Source organism: Etheostoma cragini, chromosome 7 (genome assembly GCF_013103735.1).
Source record: "Etheostoma cragini isolate CJK2018 chromosome 7, CSU_Ecrag_1.0, whole genome shotgun sequence".
NCBI lineage: Eukaryota > Metazoa > Chordata > Actinopteri > Perciformes > Percidae > Etheostoma > Etheostoma cragini.
In genome coordinates this window covers 5029851-5052725 of record NC_048413.1, presented here as the reverse complement: position 1 = coordinate 5052725, position 22875 = coordinate 5029851, and the positions used below count along the sequence as shown (strand labels likewise).

The 22875-nt window shown below is 42.7% G+C and overlaps 1 protein-coding gene across 2 annotated transcripts in view; it reads left to right on the top strand.

The window, feature by feature from the left end:
* Positions 1 to 22875, top strand: part of LOC117947593 (nucleolar protein 4-like) — a 164258-nt gene that overhangs the window by 54448 nt on the left and 86935 nt on the right. The window lies entirely within an intron of this gene.

Here is a 22875-nt window from a genome sequence, read left to right as displayed (position 1 = left end):
TGCGTGCGCGCGCGCGCGCGCGCGCGTGTGTGTGTGCGCGTGTGTGCGCGCGTGCGCGCGCACCCGTGTGTGTGGGCGTGCGTGCGTCCGTGCGTGCGTTTCTGTGCACTGTGAGAGCACAGTAATAATTGAGAGTAATAATTGCCAAAGCCACCAGGGGGCTACGTTATTTGAATGGCTGTGGCTCAGGTGGCAAGACACTAAACCCAGAGTAACCCCCGATGATGCCCCATCGGAGTGTAAATGTGTGTGAGTGTGTATCTGATGAGCAGGTAGAACCTTGTACGGCAGCCTCAGACACAGTGTATGAATGTATGGGAATGGTTCCTGTACTATGTCACAGAGCTTTGAGTCTTCGTTAAGACTAGAAAAGAAATAAAAATACAGTCCATTTACATTTTAAACCAAAATCTGATGAGTCCTGCTAGTCTATTAGCCATCAACAGAAGAGACAAGCAGGTAGTATGGGGAGGTTGGCTTCTATGTGTTAACAGTGTTGCATCTGGAGGAAACAGCTGGAGGAGTCCTGCGTTGGGGGGGAAGATCAGCTCTTTGTGCTGGCTTGGCTGCTCAGTGTGTGGGCGGGGGTCGTGATTGGTATAGAGCATATAGTTCCTACACAGAATCACTCCACCCTGTACCACTGTGACTATCACTGTCACACACTCGCTGTCGATCATAGGTGTGTGTGTGTGTGTGTGTGTGTGCGTGCGTGTATGCGTGCTTGTGTGCGGATAACGTATGGGCGAATAGGGGGTTGAGCTCGTTCCAATTAAGCCAGGCCCCTGAGCGTCTAGTTAATTAGCTGAGGAGAGGTAGAGGCACTGAAGTGCCAATTTACACTGGAATGCCAATATGTCTGTCTGTCTGTCTGCAGCCAGGAACGCACTGGCCGCGGAGCGCCGTGAAGCACAAAGCCATCAAAAAGTCATCCTGCTCCTCTCCGCTCTACAGCACGGCTCTCTCTCTCTCTCCTTCTGTTTTTCTCTTTTTCTCTTGCTCCTCATGTGTGTTTGGTAGTCTTCCAACAACCAGCCCCACCACCTCCAGTTAGGCCATTTCAAACGTTGTGTGTGTGTGTAGCACTCTCTCTCTCTGTCTGTATATCTGTCTTTCTGTCTGTCCATGTGTCTGTTCTCCTGTCTCGCTGTAGTCACAGCTAAGACGGCCGAAATCACCATTAACTTGTGTGTTTTATTTTGAAATGTGTTTTATTTTATAAAGTACTTGACTGTGGCTTTCCTGTGTTTGATGACCTACCTAGCTTGATTAATTTGCTTGCAGCATGCATGCATGTTGGGCAGGCTGTTTGGAAACACTGTGTCGAAGCCGTTCTAATTAGTTCCCACTGAGAAATCAACGCGGTTCTCATCATCACCCTTATGTTAGAATCCAGCAAAGAACAAAACCCACTGATATTTTCTTTGCGTGTTTTCCTCACTTACTTGTGAGAATTGTTGTTGACCAATTTTAATTTTTCTCTTCAAAAAGCACCTTTCCATGATACAGTCCATACAAATAAATCCAGTCCATTTACCATTCTTTTCTCCTTGTGACATCCTAATAAAGGGGAAGAAGAGTTGGGAAGTTACATCTACACCGCTACGTTTTTATTTCTTATTTTGTAATCCATCCACACAAGAGTTTAAGCTCCAGTAGTGAAACTGTTACTGAGAGGTATTTAAGGCTACCTGATCATCAAGTCTGCTTGACGAGGGTGTCTGCATCCTCGTTTACAAATGTCTCTTTTTGGGGGGCTCGGAAACAAAGAAGTAGTGTTGACGCGAGTTGTTAACGTAGCAAAGGATAGCTGTTTTTAAAGCAAAATGTAGTGTAGATGTAGTCTGAGTTAGAGCCTTTAACGCGCTGCTAGTTGGCGCCTATAATTTAATAAAAAAGGAACTGAAATCAGTTCTGTACTAATACTGCTCCTGGATCAGTCAAGGTTATTACAGTTATTCATTTTTAGTTTAGACTTTTCAATTTCTTTTCAGTTAATTTTTTAGACTGTGTTTGCTAGTTGTGGTTTAGTATATGTAAACAGTACAGGCCCAAAAGTTTGAACACACCTTCTCATTCAATGCGTTCCTTTATTTTCATGACTCTTTACATTGTAGATTATCACTGAAGGCATCAAAACTGAATGAACACACATGGAATTATGTACTTAATTAACATATGTACAATTAACTGTGAAATAACTTAAAACATGTCTTATATTCTAGTTCCTTCAAAGTAGCCACCCTTTGCTGTGATTACTGCTTACACCTTGGCATTCTCTTGGTGAGCTTCAAGAGGTCGTCACCTGAAATGGTTTCCCAACAGTCTCCAAGGTGTTCCCAGAATGCTCAGCACTTGTTGGCCCTCATATGTGATACATAAAGGCTGTCTTTTCAACCCTGTAGCTTAGGTGAGGGTGAAGTTTTTGCAAATAATAATGTGGTGTGTGTGTGTGTGTGTGTGTGTGTGTGTGAGAGAGAGAGAGACTGTGCTTCAGAAAGATTACAGTGTTCGGCCCAGAGGAGCAAAAGTAGCGACAGGAATAGAGAAACAATGACTCACTCACCTATAGAAATAATCTAGTGCATGAGGGAGCATTAGGTTCAGCGTGTGTGTGTGTGTGTGTGTGTGTGTGTGTGTGTGTGTGTGTGCACACACAGAGAGTGCAGGGTAGTTCAATAGCATAGCATTCTGTGAAAAGAAGGTCTGAGTCTTTTGTCCTGGTTGTTGTTATGAAAGAGAGAGAGGGCGCGAGCGAGAGAGGATAGAAGGGAATAAAGGGAGCGAAGGCCATCTGTACTTTACTCAAGAGAGAACATGAGCCGAAGGAAACGCTGAAGAAGAAGAGAGAAGGATGTATTTGTGATGTGTGAAGTATGAATTCTCCACCGGCTCCATTAGCACTCATCCCAAGCCTCCGTTCATCAGCCCATCCCTTTATCTTTCACTCCATCCGCTCCCCGTCCCAATTCAATAAGAGGAGGAAATTACCCAGGATGCTTCCTGGCAGGGGGGGTGTAGGTGGTGGGGGAGTGTGGTGGTGGTGGTGGGGGGGCTGTTTGCTAGACAATGTAGAAATGGGTGAGGAGTGAGAGGAGACGAGAAAGAGGGAGGAGGTGAGAGAGATGGGAGGGCGGTGGCTCTGTCTGGCTGGGGGCGGGGGGGCGGATGCTCAGGTTGGGAGTAGGTGGATGTGCTTGGCCGGGTTGAAAATAAAATGAGAAAAATTGTAGGTGATGGTGGGATGCATGGGGGGGAGGAAGGGAAGGAGGGAGGGGGTTGGGGGAGAAATCAGGGAAGGAATTAAAAAAAGAGAATGAGGTGGTTCATTATCGTTTATGGTCTCCCCCTCTCCCTCGCTTTGCCCATTATTTCTGCTACCTCCGGAGGAAAGACATTTCATTATTTTTGGGAGGAGGTGCGTGTGTGTGCGTGTGTGTGCGTGTGTGTGTGTGTGTGCAGAGTGGAGATAGGTTGGGGGTTGGTCCATTGTAATTACTAAAAGACTGTTGAGAAGACAGCGGGGGAAATAAAATCATACATTTGGAGATAAAAGGCTCGTCAGTGGAACAGACTTGAAAGTGACCAAAACCTTTTTGTCCACAGTTGTCCTGGTCACAGCACTCAAACAGAAACATCATTCAGACATATTAATCATGTACAACCAAATCCGGTCAGATGTTCTGTATAGCATCTAAACTTCATCAGACATTTGTGAAATTTTTACATTTCTCATGTCCGGATGTCAGGGAAAAGGGGAGATATTACAAATGACCTCAAGGCCTCACATACTTATGAATCATAGATCTACCAAGAATCTACTTGGTAGATTTGAACCACTGACGCATGATCACGGCAGGGCTTTTGCACCGGACCTGAGGAGCAGCAGCGAGTATGAAGCCGTTTGTGTGGGAGGTTGTCCAGAAAGCTGCAAGCCGCACAAACGCAGGCCAGGCAATCTGCACTAGGGCAAATAAATAATCAACATGAATTTGAATCCTTTGGAAACACTGTCATATACTCATATTCTGCTCATTTTCAGGTTTATAATTGTATTTAGAGGTTAAATTAAAATGGGTTTACATGGTTTAATTTTCAAAAAACACCATATTTGAGTTGTACTCTACATTGCTGCAGATCCTGTTTTCACCCTGTGTGTTGAGCTCTCTTTTAGGTACAGAGTGAGACATCTCACTTCTGTACTCTTTGTTGGGAGTCACAAATGCTCAGTACCTAGGTAAGGACTACTAGCCAGTCAGAAGCAGAGTATGAGGGTGTGCCATGTTCGCAGCTAGGTGATTATTATAACGTTTGTCTCTGAAGTAAAGGCTGGACTACAACAGAGCTGTTTGGAACAGTTTGTGAACAGTGTTTTCTGTTGGAGAGGGTAATTCCCTTTGGGGGGTGGGACTTTGGGCTTTTCCCTTTTATAAACCTATAACATGCACAAAAAGATATATAACACAATAAAGGAAAGGGGAAAGCCAAAAAGCAGAATACAAGCACTTTAAAACATTAAAGAGCAGTTAAAAGCAATTAAAAACATTAATTATAGAGAACATTAAAACAGCAGTACAAGAAATCTACAATTACTAGATTTAATAAAAGGCAGCATCAATCGGAACATCTTTGATTTAAAAGAAGTGAGTTGCAGCGGAACTGCAGCTTTTTGGGAGTCTGGTCTAGGTACGTGGACCATGAAAAGTGGTTTAGTTGAGACTGGGGGGACAGAAAGCAAAGCAGACTAGGTGGCTCATACCGTAATGTAGCAACAGACCAGATAACTATTCGGGCCCTTAACCATTCAGTGTTTTATTAACCTTTAGTAGTAGTTTGAAATCAATTGTTTGAAAGACAGCAAGCCAGTGTACAGAGCTCAGAACTTGCGTGATCTTCTGGTCTCAGTGAGGACTGGAGCAGCAGCGTTCTGAAGCAACTGCAGCTGTAAAGACACCGATGCAATCGGGTCTACACAAAATATAAGCATGGACAAGTTAGCAGCTGAGAGTTTGAGCACATTTTGAAATCCATAGTTCCAACTCACAGCAGCATGGCCATAACTGGGTATTTTCAATATTTTACTAACCAGCTAAAATCAGATCCATAATGAATGGGATCCAGCCAACTAGTCGTGTTAGGTCAACTGTCTGTGGTTGCATGAATACATTGTGAAATGTCTGACCACTTCAGAGCTTTACGCAGACATGAAGATCACACACAAAGTGGCGGTCAGTCTTAAAGCCCTCCGGGTGGGTTTGCACAAGGGGCACGACCTTTATCAGGTCTTATCCTCTCGCCATCTGCCCCGACCCTCTCCAGTGTATACTGTCCAATAAAGGAGAGATGCCATGGTAACAGCCCAGGAAGAAAAATCCCCTTGATGGTTTTTAAGTGCACAGCACATAGTATGTGGAGCATATGAAAGCCTCATGTCAAAGCCCTGTTTCACTTACAGTATACCTTATTTCCATGCACCATGCTGCAGCACACATGAGACCAAGGCCTGGTCCAGATGTAGACAGCTGTTTTAAAAAAACAGTGTTTTCTACTCCTTCTTTCTAATAAAAATCATGTTTACAGAATCTGCATACCAAACTAACAAGCCATGTTGGCCAATCAGAAGCCACAAAAAAAACTATTACTGTACCAGAATATTACCTGGCTGCAGTGGAGCAAGGGTCGCTCCGTATAGCCTTCTAACACCTCTGTCCCACAGTATAGTGAAAAAGGAACTTCATTTATGTATAAACATGTAAAACGTCCTGATAGCGGTTACACCGCAGGAAATGTTGACGTTGAGATATCGGTAAGAAATTAACATTTTAGATCAACGTAGATATTGTGTTGATTTTTTTTAAGCCAATATCCTTTCTTTTTTTTAAGTTGTGAGGTAGTCAGCCGACAATCATCTGAGAGGTAACACAAAGGGCCATTGTACTGAGGACTGCCTAGGGTACTGTGCACATGATGAATGGACGACTGAGTGAATCATTCTAGTTTTGATGTAAGTAGTACACTTCCGGGATGGCTCCGGTGCTGCCCAAAATTCCGCATCGCCCATATTTGGTACAGTAGCCTTTGTTTGCAATTCCAGAGGTCAAATGTTTTCCTGTAGTTTTGCAGACGCTGCAGAAGGGATTTTGGCCACACATCTCCACACAGATCTTCTCTAAATCAGTCAGGTTTCTGGGCTGTTGCTGAGAAACACGGAGTTTGAGCTCCCTCCAAAGATTCTCTATTGGGTTTAGGTCTGGAGTCTTGCTAGGCCATGCCAGAACCTTGATATGCTTCTTACAGATTTACTCCTTGGTTATCCTGGCTTTGTGCTTTGGGTCATTGTCATGTTGGAAGACCCAGCCTCTACCCATCTTCATTGCTCTAACTGAGGGAAGGAGGTTGTTCCCCAAAATCTTGCAATACATGGCCCCGGTCATCCTCTCCTTAATACAGTGCAGTCGTCCTGTCCCATGTGCAGAAAAACACCCCCAAAGCATGCAGCTACCACCCCCATGCTTCACAGTAGGGATGGTGTTCTTGGGATGGTACTCATCATTCTTCTTTCTCCAAACACGGTTAGTGTAATTATGACCAAAAAGTTCTATTTTTGTCTCATCTGACCACATGACTTTCTCCCATGACTCCTCTGGATCATCCAAATGGTCATTAGCAAACTTAGGACGGGCCTTGACATGTGCTGGTTTAAGCAGGGTATCCTTCCTTGCCATGCAGGATTTCAAACTATGACATCCTAGTGTATTACCAACGGTAACCTTGGAAACAGTGGTCCCAGCTCTTTTCAGGTCATTGACCCCCATCCCATGTAGTTCTGGGCTAATTTCTCATCTTTCTTAGGATCATTGAGACCCCAAGAGGTGAGATCTTGCATGGAGCCCCAGTCCGAGGGAGATTGACAGTCATGTTTAGCTTCTTCCATTTTCTAATGATTGCTCCAACAGTGGACCTTTTTTCACCAAGCTGCTTGGCAATTTCCCCGTAGCCCTTTCCAGCCTTGTGGAGGTGTACAATTTTGTCTCTAGTGTCTTTGGACAGCTCTTTGGTCTTGGCCATGTTAGTAGTTGGATTCTTACTGATTGTATGGGGTGGACAGGTGTCTTTATGCAATTAATGACCTCAAACAAGTGCATGTAATTTAGGACAATAAATGGAGTGGGGGTAGACATCTTGAAGGCAGGTCTTTGAGGGTCAGAACTGTAGTTGATGGACAAGTGTTCAAATACCTTTTTGCAGCTGTATCATACAAATAAATAGTTAAAAATCATACATTGTGATTTCTGGATTTTTTTTTTTTTAGATTATGTCTCTCACAGTGGACATTCACCTACGAGGACAATTTCAGACCCCTCCATGATTTCAAAGGGGGAGAACTTGCAAAATAGCAGGGTGTTCAAATACTTATTTTCCTCACTGTATATATATATATATATATATATATATATATATATATATATTTTTTTCTTTTAAATCCCGAAACGCGTAACAAAAACAATTTTCCTAACATTAGTTATTGCTAATTATTTATGAGTTCTCACTAAAATTATATTTGTTTTATTGTCACAACAGAACAGAGGAACAAAACGTATTAAAGTTCAGATAAATAAAATGTATAAATTCAAACCTCTTATATGAAACTTAAAGTCCTTTGAACAAAAACACATTAACAAAAAAAAAATCTGTGTTGCCAACAGGGACGTTGTAGAGCAACCTCTGGTGGACAGACTATGCAACGCCAACACTAACAGGGACGTTGTAGAGCGTCCTCTGGTGGACAGACTGTGAACGGCAACACTAACAGGCACGTTGTAGCTTATAACATTGTTGACTGTCCGTTTTTCATTTATTTTTTTAAATATTCATATATCCGAATCTTTTTTTTTTTTTGCAGCCCTTATAAATGCCAATACCGATAGTTAGGGAAATGCCTAATATCGGCCGATAATATTGGCCCACTAATATATCGTCTGGCTCTAGTAGGGCTGCTCGATTTTGGGAAAAATCATAATCACGATTATTTTGATCAATATTGAAATCACGATTATGTAACACGATTATTTCACATGACTTTGGAAACGTGTTGCATTTATTAAAAAGACACCTTTCAACAATTCTTAAAACATTGAACATTTATTGTACTTTTTGAACTATTAAAATAAATATAAATTTCAAATCAAAGTATAAAAAAATGTATTCCCTGTATTTACTTCCACAATGTCTTTAAAACAAGTAGGCAACATTTTGGCAAAATATAAACAAATTCCAGCAACTCAATCCACGAATATAAAAGCCTGGCCCATCATCAGGCCCCAGCATTAACAGCAAATAAGTTAACTAAACACAACAAAATTATTTAAGTCACCATGTTAGAAGGGTTGCTAATAGTAGGGTTGTATTGACCATTTTCTTGAACCCAGAGTTTTCAACTGTACTAGTGGGGCGCATGTCTTTAGCTAAATAATAGGCAACAGACTCGGTTATTATGTTGTGCCTTTCCGAATTCAACGGATAAGGAGTTGCGCTGTACAGTGTTTGTTATGGATGTCTGGGTTACGGAGGATGTTGAGGGAGTGGATTGCCGTTTCTGTTTCTTTATTAAATTGTCATAGGTCACTCTATGTTTAATTTTCAAATGGTTAAACAAATTTGTGGTGTTCCCTTTAGTTGCAGCCACTACCATGTAGAAAATCTTGCACGTAGCATGTTTCTGCTCGTCGTCGGATTCCTCGAAGCCAAACTGTTCCCAGACAATGGAGTTGGTTTTGCCTTTTTTGCTTACCAAAAGCTGCTGTGGCTGCCCTCCTTCTGCCATCTTTACTCTTAATAAGTTTTTCTCGCGACCTGCCTCCCTGACAGTGTGGGCTGAAAGCGTTTGGCTTCGGGAGGGGTGGATGTGCGCATGACGTGTGTGCGCGCGCGCCATTCAGAACACACGAGGAAATTACAAAACAGAACATGACAAAATAATCGTTTTTACTCGATTGTACTATTTTGGTAATCGTTGGGAGCCGAAATCGAAACCAAAAACGAAATTCAATTAATTGCACAGCCCTAGGCTCTAGTACATACAATTAAACCATCAGAGCCCTGAATAGACAGCCAGCCTTACCCCTGAAATGCAGTTTTTATCTCAAAACACAAATGCGTATTTGTACTTTGCTTTTTAACAGGATTTTATGTTGATAAGGTGGCTTACCCTCACCGCACATGTTATGACCGCTATAATGATGCGTTGGCAGTCTCTGCATTCAAAAAGAGCACATCCATGCAGAGTGATGCAGTCCAAGACTTTGGGATAGTAAAATCTAACTTATCTCTTATCTCTCTCTTAACGGCTCTGATACAACTGGATCTGCTCTCATCTCATTCATCTAGAATGCGTGTTTGATGGTTTCATATGTCATAAGTAACTTTTGTGTGTGTGTGTGTGTGTCTGTGTGTGTATGTGTGTGTGTATGTGTGTGTGTGCGCGTTCAACAGAAAGCCACCGTCTTTAAAATAACCTTTACCTGTTGGGCCACAGAGTAAAAAGAGAGCAGAGACAGATAGGTCAGATCTCCGTGTTTGACTATATATCTTCAAACGATACAGTGATTTGGTTCATAAGGCAAGGCACTCTGGAGAGACTGGAGAGAACATGTCTGGATCTTCTCTCCATAACATACATCACTTACTTTCTCCAACATAAAGGCGCACACGTAACAAGCCCACAACTTTGTTTTCCTCGTTCTACATGACAATACTGAAAACATAGAAACATTTAATGAAAATTCTCAACCGAGAAGATCCATTTTCTGTCACCTTAAGTACAGTTTGTGTAGATGAAAGGCCAAAACACATAGAAATGTATTTGTGCCTGAATAAGACTTCGATTTCTTCCCCTGAAGCAGACAGCAACTGCACTAAAACTAACACAAATGTACGAGGACAGAGGGATGGAATTCCCCCTGAAACTGAAACTATATTACATGAACGCCCAAAACAATATGAGTGACATAACACACACACACATATATATATAGAAGGCTGAGAATCTACTTTGAAACCACTCAACATAGACGTTTTTTATCAAAACATGTTATAATGTTAGTTTATTGAAAACGCTAAAAGTCTCTAAAAGCTATTTAACCTCCTGTTATAGACTCTTGAGAGACCAGACTTGAGCTAAGAGAGATCCAAATAAACGTCCTAAAAACACTTATTGGCATTTTAACACAGCTTTAACCTTCCACTGAGAGTTAAAGCTATTTGTAATTCAGCTCTTTAGACAGGTTTCAGTTTTTCTCTCAGGCCACGTGGCCTAGTCACTGTTTTCTGTTTTACAGGAAGTGATGAGCATCCTTATCAACACACACACACACACACACACACACACACACACACACACACACACACAGTGTTCCCTCAGCACAGAGCACGGCTCACTGCACTGCACTTTCACCCTCTGTCTATAGGTGGCAGGTTTGTCATGGAAATGTATGGGAGGGGACGTGCTGCTCTGTAACACACACACACACACACACACACACACACACACACACACACACACGCAATATGGATAGTGGTTAGTGTGTGTTAAAACACTTGTAAATGAGGGATCCTGTGTAAAGGTCAGTGTGCAAAAGAAATGAAGCCCCCAGTCGGTTCCTGAAGTGTCTGCGACGGCTTGCTGTTTTTTCAAGAAATTATATTAGAACCACATATGTCCAGCACCAGAATGTGCTTTTTAATATACTGAATGTATATTGAAGATGCACCGAGAGGATCATTTGCATTGGAAGCCCCGGCTGCGCTCTGTGTTTTTTTTTTATTTCAGTGGTAATTTCTGTACACATCCTTCAGGATTGATCATACGTGCAAATAATGAATTCTTCCACACACAGCATCTGTAGTTTGTTCCCAAGACTCGTTTTACAAAATGGACAATACACTGGTTTTACATCAGTATACACATGTGTGACCATCCTGATGAATGATTAGTTTCTGCTCCGTTTTATTTCATTGTATAAGTTATTTATATACTAATGAAATATTTTAGATTTTCATCCACAGGGCCAGTGAAATGCGGGAGAGGGAACCAGAGATGATCTAAAGGGACGAGTCTAATTAAGTGCTGCTTAGACTTAATCAGCAATTAAGTATTTGAATTGAAATCATCCAGTTGACTGATTTGTGTTGTGGGTAAAAATGAAATCTGCTCTGATTGCTCTGATGACAGATAACCAAAGGGAGGCAGTAGATGTAAGAAATAGATGAAGTCAGCCGCACAACACAGTTCATTAGGAACACCGAGCTAAAACCAGTGAATACAACAGTCCAGCAGTACATCTTCCTTCATGTACGTTATAATGTTCACTTTAAGTTCATCTTTACAGCATATTTCAGCAGCAAGGCAAGTCAACGTGCCTTACACAAAACATTGAAAGGCATTTAAAAACAATTCAAATAAAAAACAAGCTAAAATAGAATACAACATGTACAAAATACAAGAATCAAATCATATTTGATTTAATAAAAGATGGCGCAAACAGATTTAAAAAACAAAAAAAGACGTAACCTGCCTCTACCCTTATATTAATGGGTTGGAGAAAAGAGGATGATGAGCCTTCATTTCTCTCCAGAGGGGGTCATTTGTAGAGCTGCAACTATCAATTGATTTAGTTTTTATTGTAGATTCATCTCAAAATTATTTATTGATTAATCACTACATTGTTTGGTCTCTAAAATGTCAGAAAATTGTGAAAAATATAATATAAGGTGTATTTATTTATTGACTGCATTAGTTTTAACTTGGTGTACCTAATAAACTGGCATCTGGGTGTGTGTTAGTCCATCCTCTCTCTCTTTCTCTCTCTCTCTCTCTCTCTCTCTCTCTCTCTCTCTCTCTCTCTGTGTGTGTGATGTAGGCAGCCGTGTCCCCGCCCCTCCTCCGGTTGCCACAGAGAGTCTTGAGGGTCCTGCTGTGTGCTCTCAGTCCCTCCCTCCCTCCCTCCCTCCATACATACATACAGCAGGTTATATTGTCCATAAACACTAAAGAGAATAAGAAAGAGCGGAAACAAGAGAAGCAGATTGTTGAAAGCCGCGGGCCGAGTTTCATGTTTGCAATCTGGCAGGAGTGAAGGTAAGAAGGCGTTTTTCCCATTCTTCATAATAATCTCCTGCGTGCTGGTGGCTGCCTGCAGAGCTCTCCTCCTCTGCTCCGGGCCACATCGCACCGTGCTGCTGACAGGGGCTCTGGTCCCAGTACAACGGGGACAGGAGCGGTTTGTCTCGGGGACCCACTCCGCTGTGTCCCCGGCTGCAGCGCTCTAGTAATAAGTTGCTGTTGTGTTGTTGTCATTGCTCTCCGCTCGTAGCCGGTTGTTAGTGGAGGGCAGTGGGCTCCGTGCCACGCCAAATGCAGCTCGTTAAACCCCAGGAGCTGCCCCCCCCCGGGTGTGTGCCGGTCATTGTGCGGCTCCAGCAGGCCGCTCCGCTCCGTCCTGCTACAAGTAGGATTATCATTAGCATTCATGGCTCCTGACAGACGCACATTGTTCTGTTGCTGCGGGTGCGTGCGTGAATGCATGCGCGCTTCTTGGACGACTGTTTGTGAGTGAGGGATGAACGTGCGTGTGTGTGTGTGTGGAGGGTGATGCGGAATGACCAAGCACCCGCACGCCGTGAGGAACAATCAGTGGCGCGTGCCAAGCATTTCAACGGTGACCTCTCGTTTGAATGGACCATTATGACGTGGAACGGCGGCATATCAGCAACAAAACGTTATTAAACAGACATGTAGTGTATCTGGAATTTCCAGCTGACTCATAATATAGAATAGAGTTTCTCTGATTGGTAACTTTTTGAGTTTTGTCCCTCCACGGATGCAGTCTGGCTCAGGTTCTACTAATGTGTATTTTAATGACCTCCTAGTTATAATAGCTCGTCACACCCCCCCATGTTCATTTAGAGCCTTGGCTTTGGGAAACAAACAAAGTGGCTCAGTTGGTGGCTCAGTGTTGGTGCGCGTGCACAGGACAGAGGTACGAAGAGAAGGTGGAGCGAGAGGGCCCGTAGGTCTGGCACAGCGCTGACGAGAGAGCTGGATTTGTTTGGGTGTTAAGTTCAGATATCATCAATCTTCCTCAAGAATCATAACTCCACATTTCATAGTGGCGGAAATGAAGGGGAATGAATACCAAAGTTTACATGATTACAGGATTCATTTTTTAGACCTGTCATTATTTATTGTATGGGCGGGGGTAATATTATTTATTGATCACAGTTCTGGCACCATGCTGCTAACACCTCATCTGTGTGTTGTGTTATTGGTGTGCTGAAAGCATTAAATGTGGCACTGATCCTGGTGCTGGTTCCCCTTCTCTGTGTGAAAACTACAGCTGCTTTCATTGCTCTGAAGCTGTTTAATGATGGACCCTTCACAGGCGGGTCAGAGGTAAGGGACGGGTTCTGGGTTCTGAACAGCAGCCCAGGAGCTGATAATGACACTCCAGTGCCTTGCTCGATGGCCCTTTAGCAGGGCCAGATACTTTCTAACAGAGAGGCCCGAGCCAAGCTCCTCCAGCTGAAGAACATACTCTTTACGCACCACGCAGGTCTTCTTTCAGCATCAAGTATACTGTACACAGGACGTTTCCATGGCAGCATCTCCTTGGAGACTGTCAGTTCGCAGAAAGTTGCCGCTAGTTGGGTAAAGATGACTTTTAGCTTCGATCTACGGCTACGATTACGACTATGTGGACAAGCAAGCCCATTTCTACGCCCATCTCATAGACTTTAAGTAATGGTCGAAGCCAATGCAGGAGAGCCTTAAACCTGCATTCTATCTCATTTCCATAAAAGTCTATGAGAAAATGACACAAAATCAGCTGATGGGATAACATTTCACTGGAATTATACGTTGTACAATGCCACGTGACTAACAACTAATTGGTAGAATAAACAGATTTTAATACTTAGTCTCTGTCGGAAGAAAGAATAGTTTTCGGGTGGTAGCTTGGCAACCAGATTCTGAAGTTGTGTTGCGTTTGTGAACATAGATGGCAAATTAATCACTAATAAAAATATTTGTGAGTTGTAGACGTATTTCTTTTAATGTATCTCAGAAGTGTAAAGCTTTAACAGACCATATATCGATAGGTGTCGAAAGGGTTAAGGTTAGGATTCCCCCTCCCTCCCCCCTCCATCCTCAGCCTTCTGCCAGGGAACAGTAGGACTAGAAGAGCCTCTCCCAGGATAAATCCTTCTGTGAGGGCCTGCTTAGCTCCTCTCTGCTCCAAAATAACTCCAGGTATCCCCTGACCTGGCCATGTGCATGACAGGAGGGCAGGGGAGGAAGGATAGCCTGCCTTCTAATCTCCTTTGCCCTTCATCCTCCTCCTCTCCCTTCTGAATGGGATGGGTCCCTCTATTTCTGGAGTCTGTCTGCTGGAGCTGCTGGGAGGCATTTTGTTCCTTCCCCCTTTTAACATCCTTTTTATTGCGTGTTTCCATTTGATTGATGTCCTCACTGCCCGTTTTATCTTGTGCGGTTGTCAGAGACCATGAGACCATGAGGGTCAGACACCTGCCTGTGGTCCAGGGCTCCACCTAACAATGATGATTGCACCGCTTTATGGGCCAAACATCAGTATCGGTCGATATTCGCCGTATTGACCGCCGTCGACGTATGATGATGACATTCGCCGACGACGGTGGCCCATGTTGATCTGTTGTGTTATTTGCGTCGGACTAGCTGCTGCGTCCGAGAAGAAGCCCCTCCCCGGACACAACGCTGGCTTGGCATCAGAGGGCAAAGTGTGCTTTGTTACAAATCAAAGTGAAAGAAAATGTAGGCCGTGTGGGAGGACGTTATATTCTAACTGAAAAAAGCCTTTGAAGCAGTTTATTAAAAAATAAAAAAAAATCATATGATATCATATAGATATATAAATATCATGTCATGTGAAAGGTTATGTGAATTGTTTTTTTTTTTTTATTACTATTGTGTTATAATGAAGATGTCTCCTTGTGTCTCCACAAAAGGTGGAATCATTTTCAAAATAACACCAAAGGACCACGGGCTTATGGCCCATTGGTGCATCTACTAACCCTTTATTAAGAAACAAACATAATCAACTCTGGGAATCTGAGTTAACGTGACGTCTTCACGTCTTGTTCTATCCAAACAACGGTCCAAAATTTAAAGAAGAGACGAGAAGCAAATGTTCACCTGGGAGATGCTGAAACAAACTTCAACCAATCCATTATGAAAACAGTTTCACATTATTTCTTCAGGGGATTGTTGCAGCTTTATCTCCATCCGTTACTTTTGAATTTAATGAAACGTACTGACACGGGCGTGAAGTTAACTTTTTTAACCACCTGCCACTTTTTTTGCCTCATAAAGGAGAAAACAGGAATGCTGTCTCTATGATGCTATCTTGTCCTATTCATGGTAGCCTTCCCGTGGACATTGCGCCGTTATCACATGCTGTAGTGGGGTGGGGCATAAAGTAACCATACGTATGAATAGTTTATTAGAAGGAAAGTCATACTGTATATCGGAAACATCACTTCTTTCTGCCCTCTCATCCTCTTTCTGGACGAACCTTTAGATTGTTGATTATCCGTGTCAATCTTTCTCTATCAGAAATCTGTATTTCTTTTAAAGTTGATCTCTAATTGTGTTCTCCCAGTCACCATTCATGCGTTCTGTCTTACACTCGATTCAGATGTATCACGTAAAGCTCTTTAATCTGCTTCCAACAATCCGCCTGTCAAGCTCCTCTTGCAGTGGCTCACGGCACATCTCCAGCCTGTGTGGCCGCTGACGGCTGCACTGAGCGCTGCTGTCGTGGTTTGTTGCATTTAAACTACATGACATTTGTATGATGTCTATCTTTAATCCACCGTGTCAGCATATGTGAAGAACATGATGGTCACAAGCAGATTCACTTTACTTGCCAGGACCATTAAATGTAGAGGAATTCTTTTCGGTGAAATTGTCTGAGGCACATTCAGGATTAATGTGAAGACATTATTACATGCTTACGCGAATCGGGGATAAATGAGTGTTTCTGTCAAGCAGTAAAGGCAGAAAGTCGACTCTGAATATATACTATTATATATACTGTGTCCAGTTCCACTACTTCTTATCTGGTTTCAGACAACAAATGGTTGCCTTTTTTCCTTCTGTCAATGGCTGTTTGATTGTCGTGTTTTGGACATTCACCAAGACATCAGACAGGCATGTGTCACTAGATAAATGCTAGACATGAATCATGGGTCTACATTTACCTTTTTATCCTGTGTACTAAGTTTTAACATTGGTTATAATCAGCGAAACCAAAGACATGTTCCAAAAGTAGAAGCTAAGCTGAGACGCGAGAGGCCAACGAAGACTTGAGATTAAAAGTTGATATTTTTACTCCCCTGCAGATGAGTCACCAGCAGAATGACTTCACCTGAGCTCCCTTTAGGTGGTAATTATACAGGACCTGTTACCGGTACATGAAGCAGGAGCAGAGAATAGAATGGATCTTTATTTTGCTCTTTAAGTTAACTAAAAAACAGGTACAAAATGATGCTTGGCAACATTGGAAGCATAGCAATCAGTCTTAATAGTCTGAATCCCTCTTTCTGCCCCTGCTTTTCCAAGCTAGCTCCACATATGTTGTAGGGGTCTACAGGATCCATCTTTATGTTCACTAGCAAACACACAGTTTAACTGCAGGCATGTCCTTTCCACTGTTACGGGCTAAATGCAACATTGCTTTCTGACCAAATTATTAACACCTAACACATTTTGGCACCTTTTTGTTGACAGCACAGCGAGAAAGACATATTAATGTACAATGAGCCACATGGCAGAGTAGAGTGGATCAGAAATAGATCTTTTGGAAAAATCCTTCCAGGGTGAAGATGTTCAGAATCTCAGTCTGCAGACAGGGAATTCAGAGTTGCTATCTTGTACCGTTGTGTTTGCCTTTAGCTCCTTATGTGAGTCTTCACAACCTATCGTGCATCAGTGGCCAAAGTAGTGCAAGTTCAAGACTTATTACATGTTAACACATAAATGTACAGTTCCTCTTCCACGATATTGAGCAACACAGAATTCTAAAGAGCGATCAATGCGCCATTGAAGCCAGGTAGCCTTCCAGTAATAGCTTTTTTTCAAGGTTCTGATTGGCCAAGATTCCAGATTCAGGATTTCTTTAATTGTCATTTCACAGTACACTGTAGTACGAAATTACGTGCAAAGTTCACAGCTTAGAAAAAATACAGCACAGAAACTATTAAAAACACCGTAGAAAAGTCGAGATATTAGCTATATACATGAAAATAAATACATGCTTATATGGGTGTGCAGAGCCTGTATAGTGATAAATATAAATATGCCAAGTTAAAAAATAACAACCTGAAAGACATGGGGTCAGGGTTATATATCGCCACCTTTGGGTTTGGCTCTTGACAGCACTTCATCGTGTTTTTGCATTTCATTTGAGCCTTTTTTTTAAACGGTGCTTGTGTGGACGGGACTTTCCAGAAACACCTTAGTACGTGGACTCAACCTAAATGTTGAACTACCTTGCTGCACACATCTGACTATGAATGAGACAAACTGACTTTCTTGAAACCTTTTCTTGATGGTAGTGTTCACAATAATACTTCTTGTAATTAAGCCGCTGCTAAGCCCGTTTTCATTGGCCTTTGTATACTTATATTATATGTTGAATGGTGGGACATTTAGCATAATAGATGGGACACATGTTCGTCTGCTTATGCCTGCATGGTGGTAAACCCATGCTCCGAGCTTGATGACCTCAGCCTATTGTGCAAACTCAGTGTTTGATTAGTATTGCCTGCAGCAGTGTCGAGTTTCCTGGCCTTTTATAGTGGAACCATAAAACAAGGAGAGGTCGAGCTAAACTCTTGCGAATGTAAACCCATTTTTTCAGGGTGATATGGCAGTTAAATCACTCACATGACATGTTTTAAAGCATTTCAGTTAAGTGAATGATGATGGCACAGCATGGAAGTTCTCTGAATATTCAAAATATTTCCAAATCTTTTTGGATTTTGGATGTAATTTCTCCCGTATCAGCCTGCAGGCAGGTTACCTGTTCAAAGACTGATGGATTGAGAAAGAAATAAAAAGGATCAAGGACTGCCATTGTGTGGTCTCTAATGGCTACCTGGTTTGTTTTCCATTATGATAAAAAAAGTCCCTGGCACCTGCTAACAGGTACTTTTATGTAGTACTAAACAAGACGAAACAATTTGTCTTGTTTGTCTTTGTGTGAGAACTTGGTCAATAATTCAAATTTTTCTGTAGCACAAATTATGGATTGCACCTATGAACACTAAGTCAATGTTTTTCGCATGTCTTCCTAAAAATATGTCTTGCACAGAAACTTGCACACTGATTCCAATGCGTCAATAATCTGTTGGGAAAATCTTTGCAAAAACAAAACAATAATGTGAAGCTGCTATCTCCTGCTTCCTCTCCACGTCTCCGTTGACAGTAACGTTACCTCTCTGGCGGGCCTCTCTGTCTGCGTCTTTTTGCGTTTGGCTACCCCCCCCGGCTACCTGAAAGAGATGCGCAGCTCCTGTTCTCTGCCTCCATCACTACACTGTTGCACTCCTTATCCTGTCTGTTGACCTGTTGACAGTAGATTATCTGAGTAATGAAATGATGCGTTGCACAGAGTTTCCTTTAGCAGTGGGAGCAGGTCTGAACAACAATGTAACGTCGCTTGGGCCGCGCTCTCTGTGAAAGATGCAGAGAGGACAGAGAAGCTCACCCTCACGTGCTCTGAGGTACCGACGTTTGGCGCTGATTGACTTATAAATTGGTCCTTGGTTGTACCGACGGGATCCTTCACTTGTTTACTGATATCGTGAGACAACTTTTAACGTTTTAATCCCGCGAGATCTCGTCACACCTCTAGTTAGTGGTGTAGATAACCCAAACTAAAGTTATCGTATTACAATGTCCTCAGGAAAAAGTGTCAATCATAAAGCATTAAGTATGTTATTCCATAGTGGGTTACGCAGGAAGTGTTTCCATGTGATTACCTGGGCTGTCTTTGGCAGACTATCGCTGCCAGGCGGCCACGCTGCTGTGTGCTCAGTGTTCAGCCAGCGGAACCAGAGAGTCCCTGCAGAGATCAGCTAGAAAATACAGCTGGAGCTGAACTCTTCTACTGCTCCCTGATGCCCTCAACCCCTCCAGTTCTCTATTTCTTTCTCCAGTCAACTTTCTCTCGTCTCCGACTTCTGTTAGCATAAACCGATACAGGAGAGCCTGTAGTCAAGATGGACAACAGCTAACGTAGCTAATGTTGCCAACTTTAGCATTTATTTTAGTCAGGATGTGTGCTATTGATGAATATCAGTGTAATTTCTTACTCCTTATAGCTCTGGGGTCGGTGTCATAAAGATATTTTAAACTTGTGTGTAGTGAAAGGCCAAACTTTGGCTACATCCACACGGGTACATTCTGGTTAAAAAACAAACATCTTTTACTACATCAACGCATCGAGCCCACATTACAAACACGTCTCCAAGACCCTAAAACTGAGACATTGGGAAACACTGCTGCCCCGTTGTGGTTTGAAAACTGCAGGGTTTCTTTATAGTCTGGACAGGGCAAACGGAGACCTTTGGAAACAATGACACACGCCAGTCAGTCTTATCTTAAGGTAGGCTTAATCCTGGTTTATGCGTCTGTGTTAAATCCACGCCATAGGTACATGTAGATATGGACCGGACGCCGTAGCATACGTGCACCTCTCAAAAACTGTAACTACACGTCGTGGCGACGCAGACGGCAACAACTGATTTGTACGCTTGGCCGTGGCACACATGCCGGGTCTGCAATTCCCTTAAAGAAATACGCTAGAACAACGCAGACACAAGTACGCATGTAGAAACATCAGATTGATGTTCTTTCTCTTAAGAATTATACATTATACTACACATCAAAGATTTTTAACTGTGGTGTAATGTCAGCCTGCTTCCTGCTTACTGTTTATCCACTGTAGGACTCTCGTTTGGGGGACCTTTGTGACACATCATATCCCTGTCTCTCGCCACGCTTACTGTCCCTCTCTGCTGTCAAAAACAGAGAAAGTGTTTTTAGAAATTTCAGTAACTTGTTAGAAATATAGAGCAGTGGACATTGTTTAATGCAGGTTTAAGTATAACGACGGCCACTTCCCATTTTATCTGGCAGTGGTATACATCAGTGCACATGTTGGCCTCTGTTGTTGGTTTGAGGGGTTTGTTTCAAAGTAGCATTTCATGTTGTGGTGACTGCATTCAACTCAGCAGTGTTGCATATGTGTTTGCAGGGGGAAATAAGCATGGTCCAGCAGTGACCTTTCCCTGCACTAATCCATGCGGTTTCTCTAAGATTGCTTCCTGCGGGGAAAAGGAGTTAATCGTCATGCTTGGGGCAGATTTGTGACTGACTGGATTAAGTGGGGCTGAGAGTGTTGGGCACTCCCCTAATCTCTGGTATTCATACCCCTGCTTGCTGCTGGGTAAAGACCGACTGACTTGCTGACTTAGTCTCCGGCTGGTTGACTGACTTTTTCCCTGATTGTCCAAAGTGAACGGGCTCCTGATCTGATGATGATGGAGTGGTTGAGTTTCTAGCCTTGTGCACTCTGTACTCCACACTCACCTTTTTATGAAGAAATAGTGTGCAAACAGTTGTTATATTTGGAGTGTCAGTGTTGATTTAACACTTTACAACAGTTCCCACTCCCTTGTCCCACTTTGTGAGTCAATGATTATCTGAGACTCTGGAGTTTTAGGTCTACAGTGTTGGAATGAACTCTACTGACATTTTGTGTGGCAGTGCTGCTCAGCTTCCACAGCAACTTAGTCTTATGTTATGAGTCATTATTGTAGTACAGTTTATAGTCCTAAAAGTATGTGTAACATTCGTCAAGGTCACACATGGTGCTTTTTCAGCAGCAATGAATCACTGCTTGAGCGAAATAGAGCTGCCCTCTGAAAGTCGATGAGTGACCCCTCAGGCCAGCTGTAATTTTTTTCTTTTTCAGTTAGTTTGCATAACTTTGTGTTTTTATTTTCTAGCAGGGCTAACGCCATGAACAGTGTTTCCAATTGGTGGTTTCTAGACTTGAATGGTGATGACACACAGTCTGCATCCGGACTGCCATCCATTAAGAAATGTAAAATCATTTTTGGTTCATTATGCAACTGTGGTGAGGCGCATTTGGTCAAAATCAACAATGAAACTCATGCCAAGAGATTCTGATTGCCAGGTAGGCTATATAAAAAAGGACAGAAGGTACAGTATTTTATATTACAAGAACCACAGCTCCATGAAGAAATTATTAATATTTTCATGCTCCTGTTTCTGTTGTGAAAATGTCAGCTTGTGGTGTTTTCATTTACAGTACCTCTCAACACATAACCTCAGCCACGGTGTGGTTGAAACTGTATTACTGTACATTGTCTGGTCTGTACGAGTTCAGTTTCCATGGTTATAATTTAGAATATATTCTTGATCCAGGTAGGCAGGCACAGATGATTCTTGGTCTTCTGCAGCCTCACATCAGTTTGTCAGTGCCATGTGTGTCTGCGGCGTCCAAGACTGCATAAAATCTGTCACTCACTCTTGGTTTTCACTCTGTTTATAGTGCAACTTAACACTTCAGCATGTGTCGTCCCATCAACCAGATGGAAAACCAGGCAGTTGAGCAGCCAGAGAGTCAGACTAGGAGCCAGTCAGCTGAACAAAAGATTGGTTTTCAGATTCTCAGATTCCTGTGAAGCAAGTAATCAGTTAGTCTACATGGTGTCTGGAAATAGTGAACAATGGCCAACACAAGTTCCAGTTGCTCAATGGCCAATGGTATTGTGCAAAAGCCATAAAAGCCAGACTGATGTCATGAAATGGCGTATGTATGACACATCGATTCCTATGCCATTATTGGCGTGTTATGAAGACGCAGACTCGCATTTTAGCGGGTTTATCAACGCCAGTTGGCCTCCGTTGATGTGAATGACCTTCCAGTTGCATGTGAATTTACGCCATAGCAAGTAGTATAAAGAGGCAAAAAATACGCGACGGGAGGTTGGTCGGGGGGTTGTTGGGTAAAATACAGGACTTTCACCCAGGAGACCGGGGATCGTGTCCCACGTGTCATGTTTTCTTGTCCCAAGTGTCACGTGTCTCCATAAACTCAATCATCGCTGTCTTTCCGCTATAACACGCCAAGTGACTACACCTTGCCAAGTGGAGTGCATGTTAACATCCGCTGTATATAGCGTAGAAATACACGTGGATAGCTCAAAATGCGTACAGATAACACGCCGATTGGCTTGAAAGTCGGCGTGTGTTTACGCAAAGTCATGATGTCATATTGGGAAAAGCAGAAAATCTCACATTTGAGCAGCTGGAAGCAGGGATATTAAACTGATGAGTTGCACACTCTACTGTAACTGTTAAAAGGCTAAATCCATCCCTTTTGCAGCCAACAATGGCCATTATGTTTCAGCATTATGTTGACTTTGTCCTCTGTTGGCTATTTTCCAGTTTCCAACCGTTTTGGCGCGTTAAAAAGGCTGCTTTGCGAAAAAAGGAAGAACCACATTTGGCTTTGGTTACGCCAGCGATCACGTGTTGTACTTCTTCTCACCAACACCTAATTGTTGCCTTAGATCTTTTTCCTTTCCTCATTCTGCAACTAACAATCTCTTCCATCTTATTGTTGATGTCATGAAACAAACCTGCAGACACCCACTTGGCTTGCAATGCCGTATTGGACAGCGTCCACCAACACACCACAACCAACCTGGGAGACTGTGTGTGTGTGTGTGTGTGTGTGTGTGTGT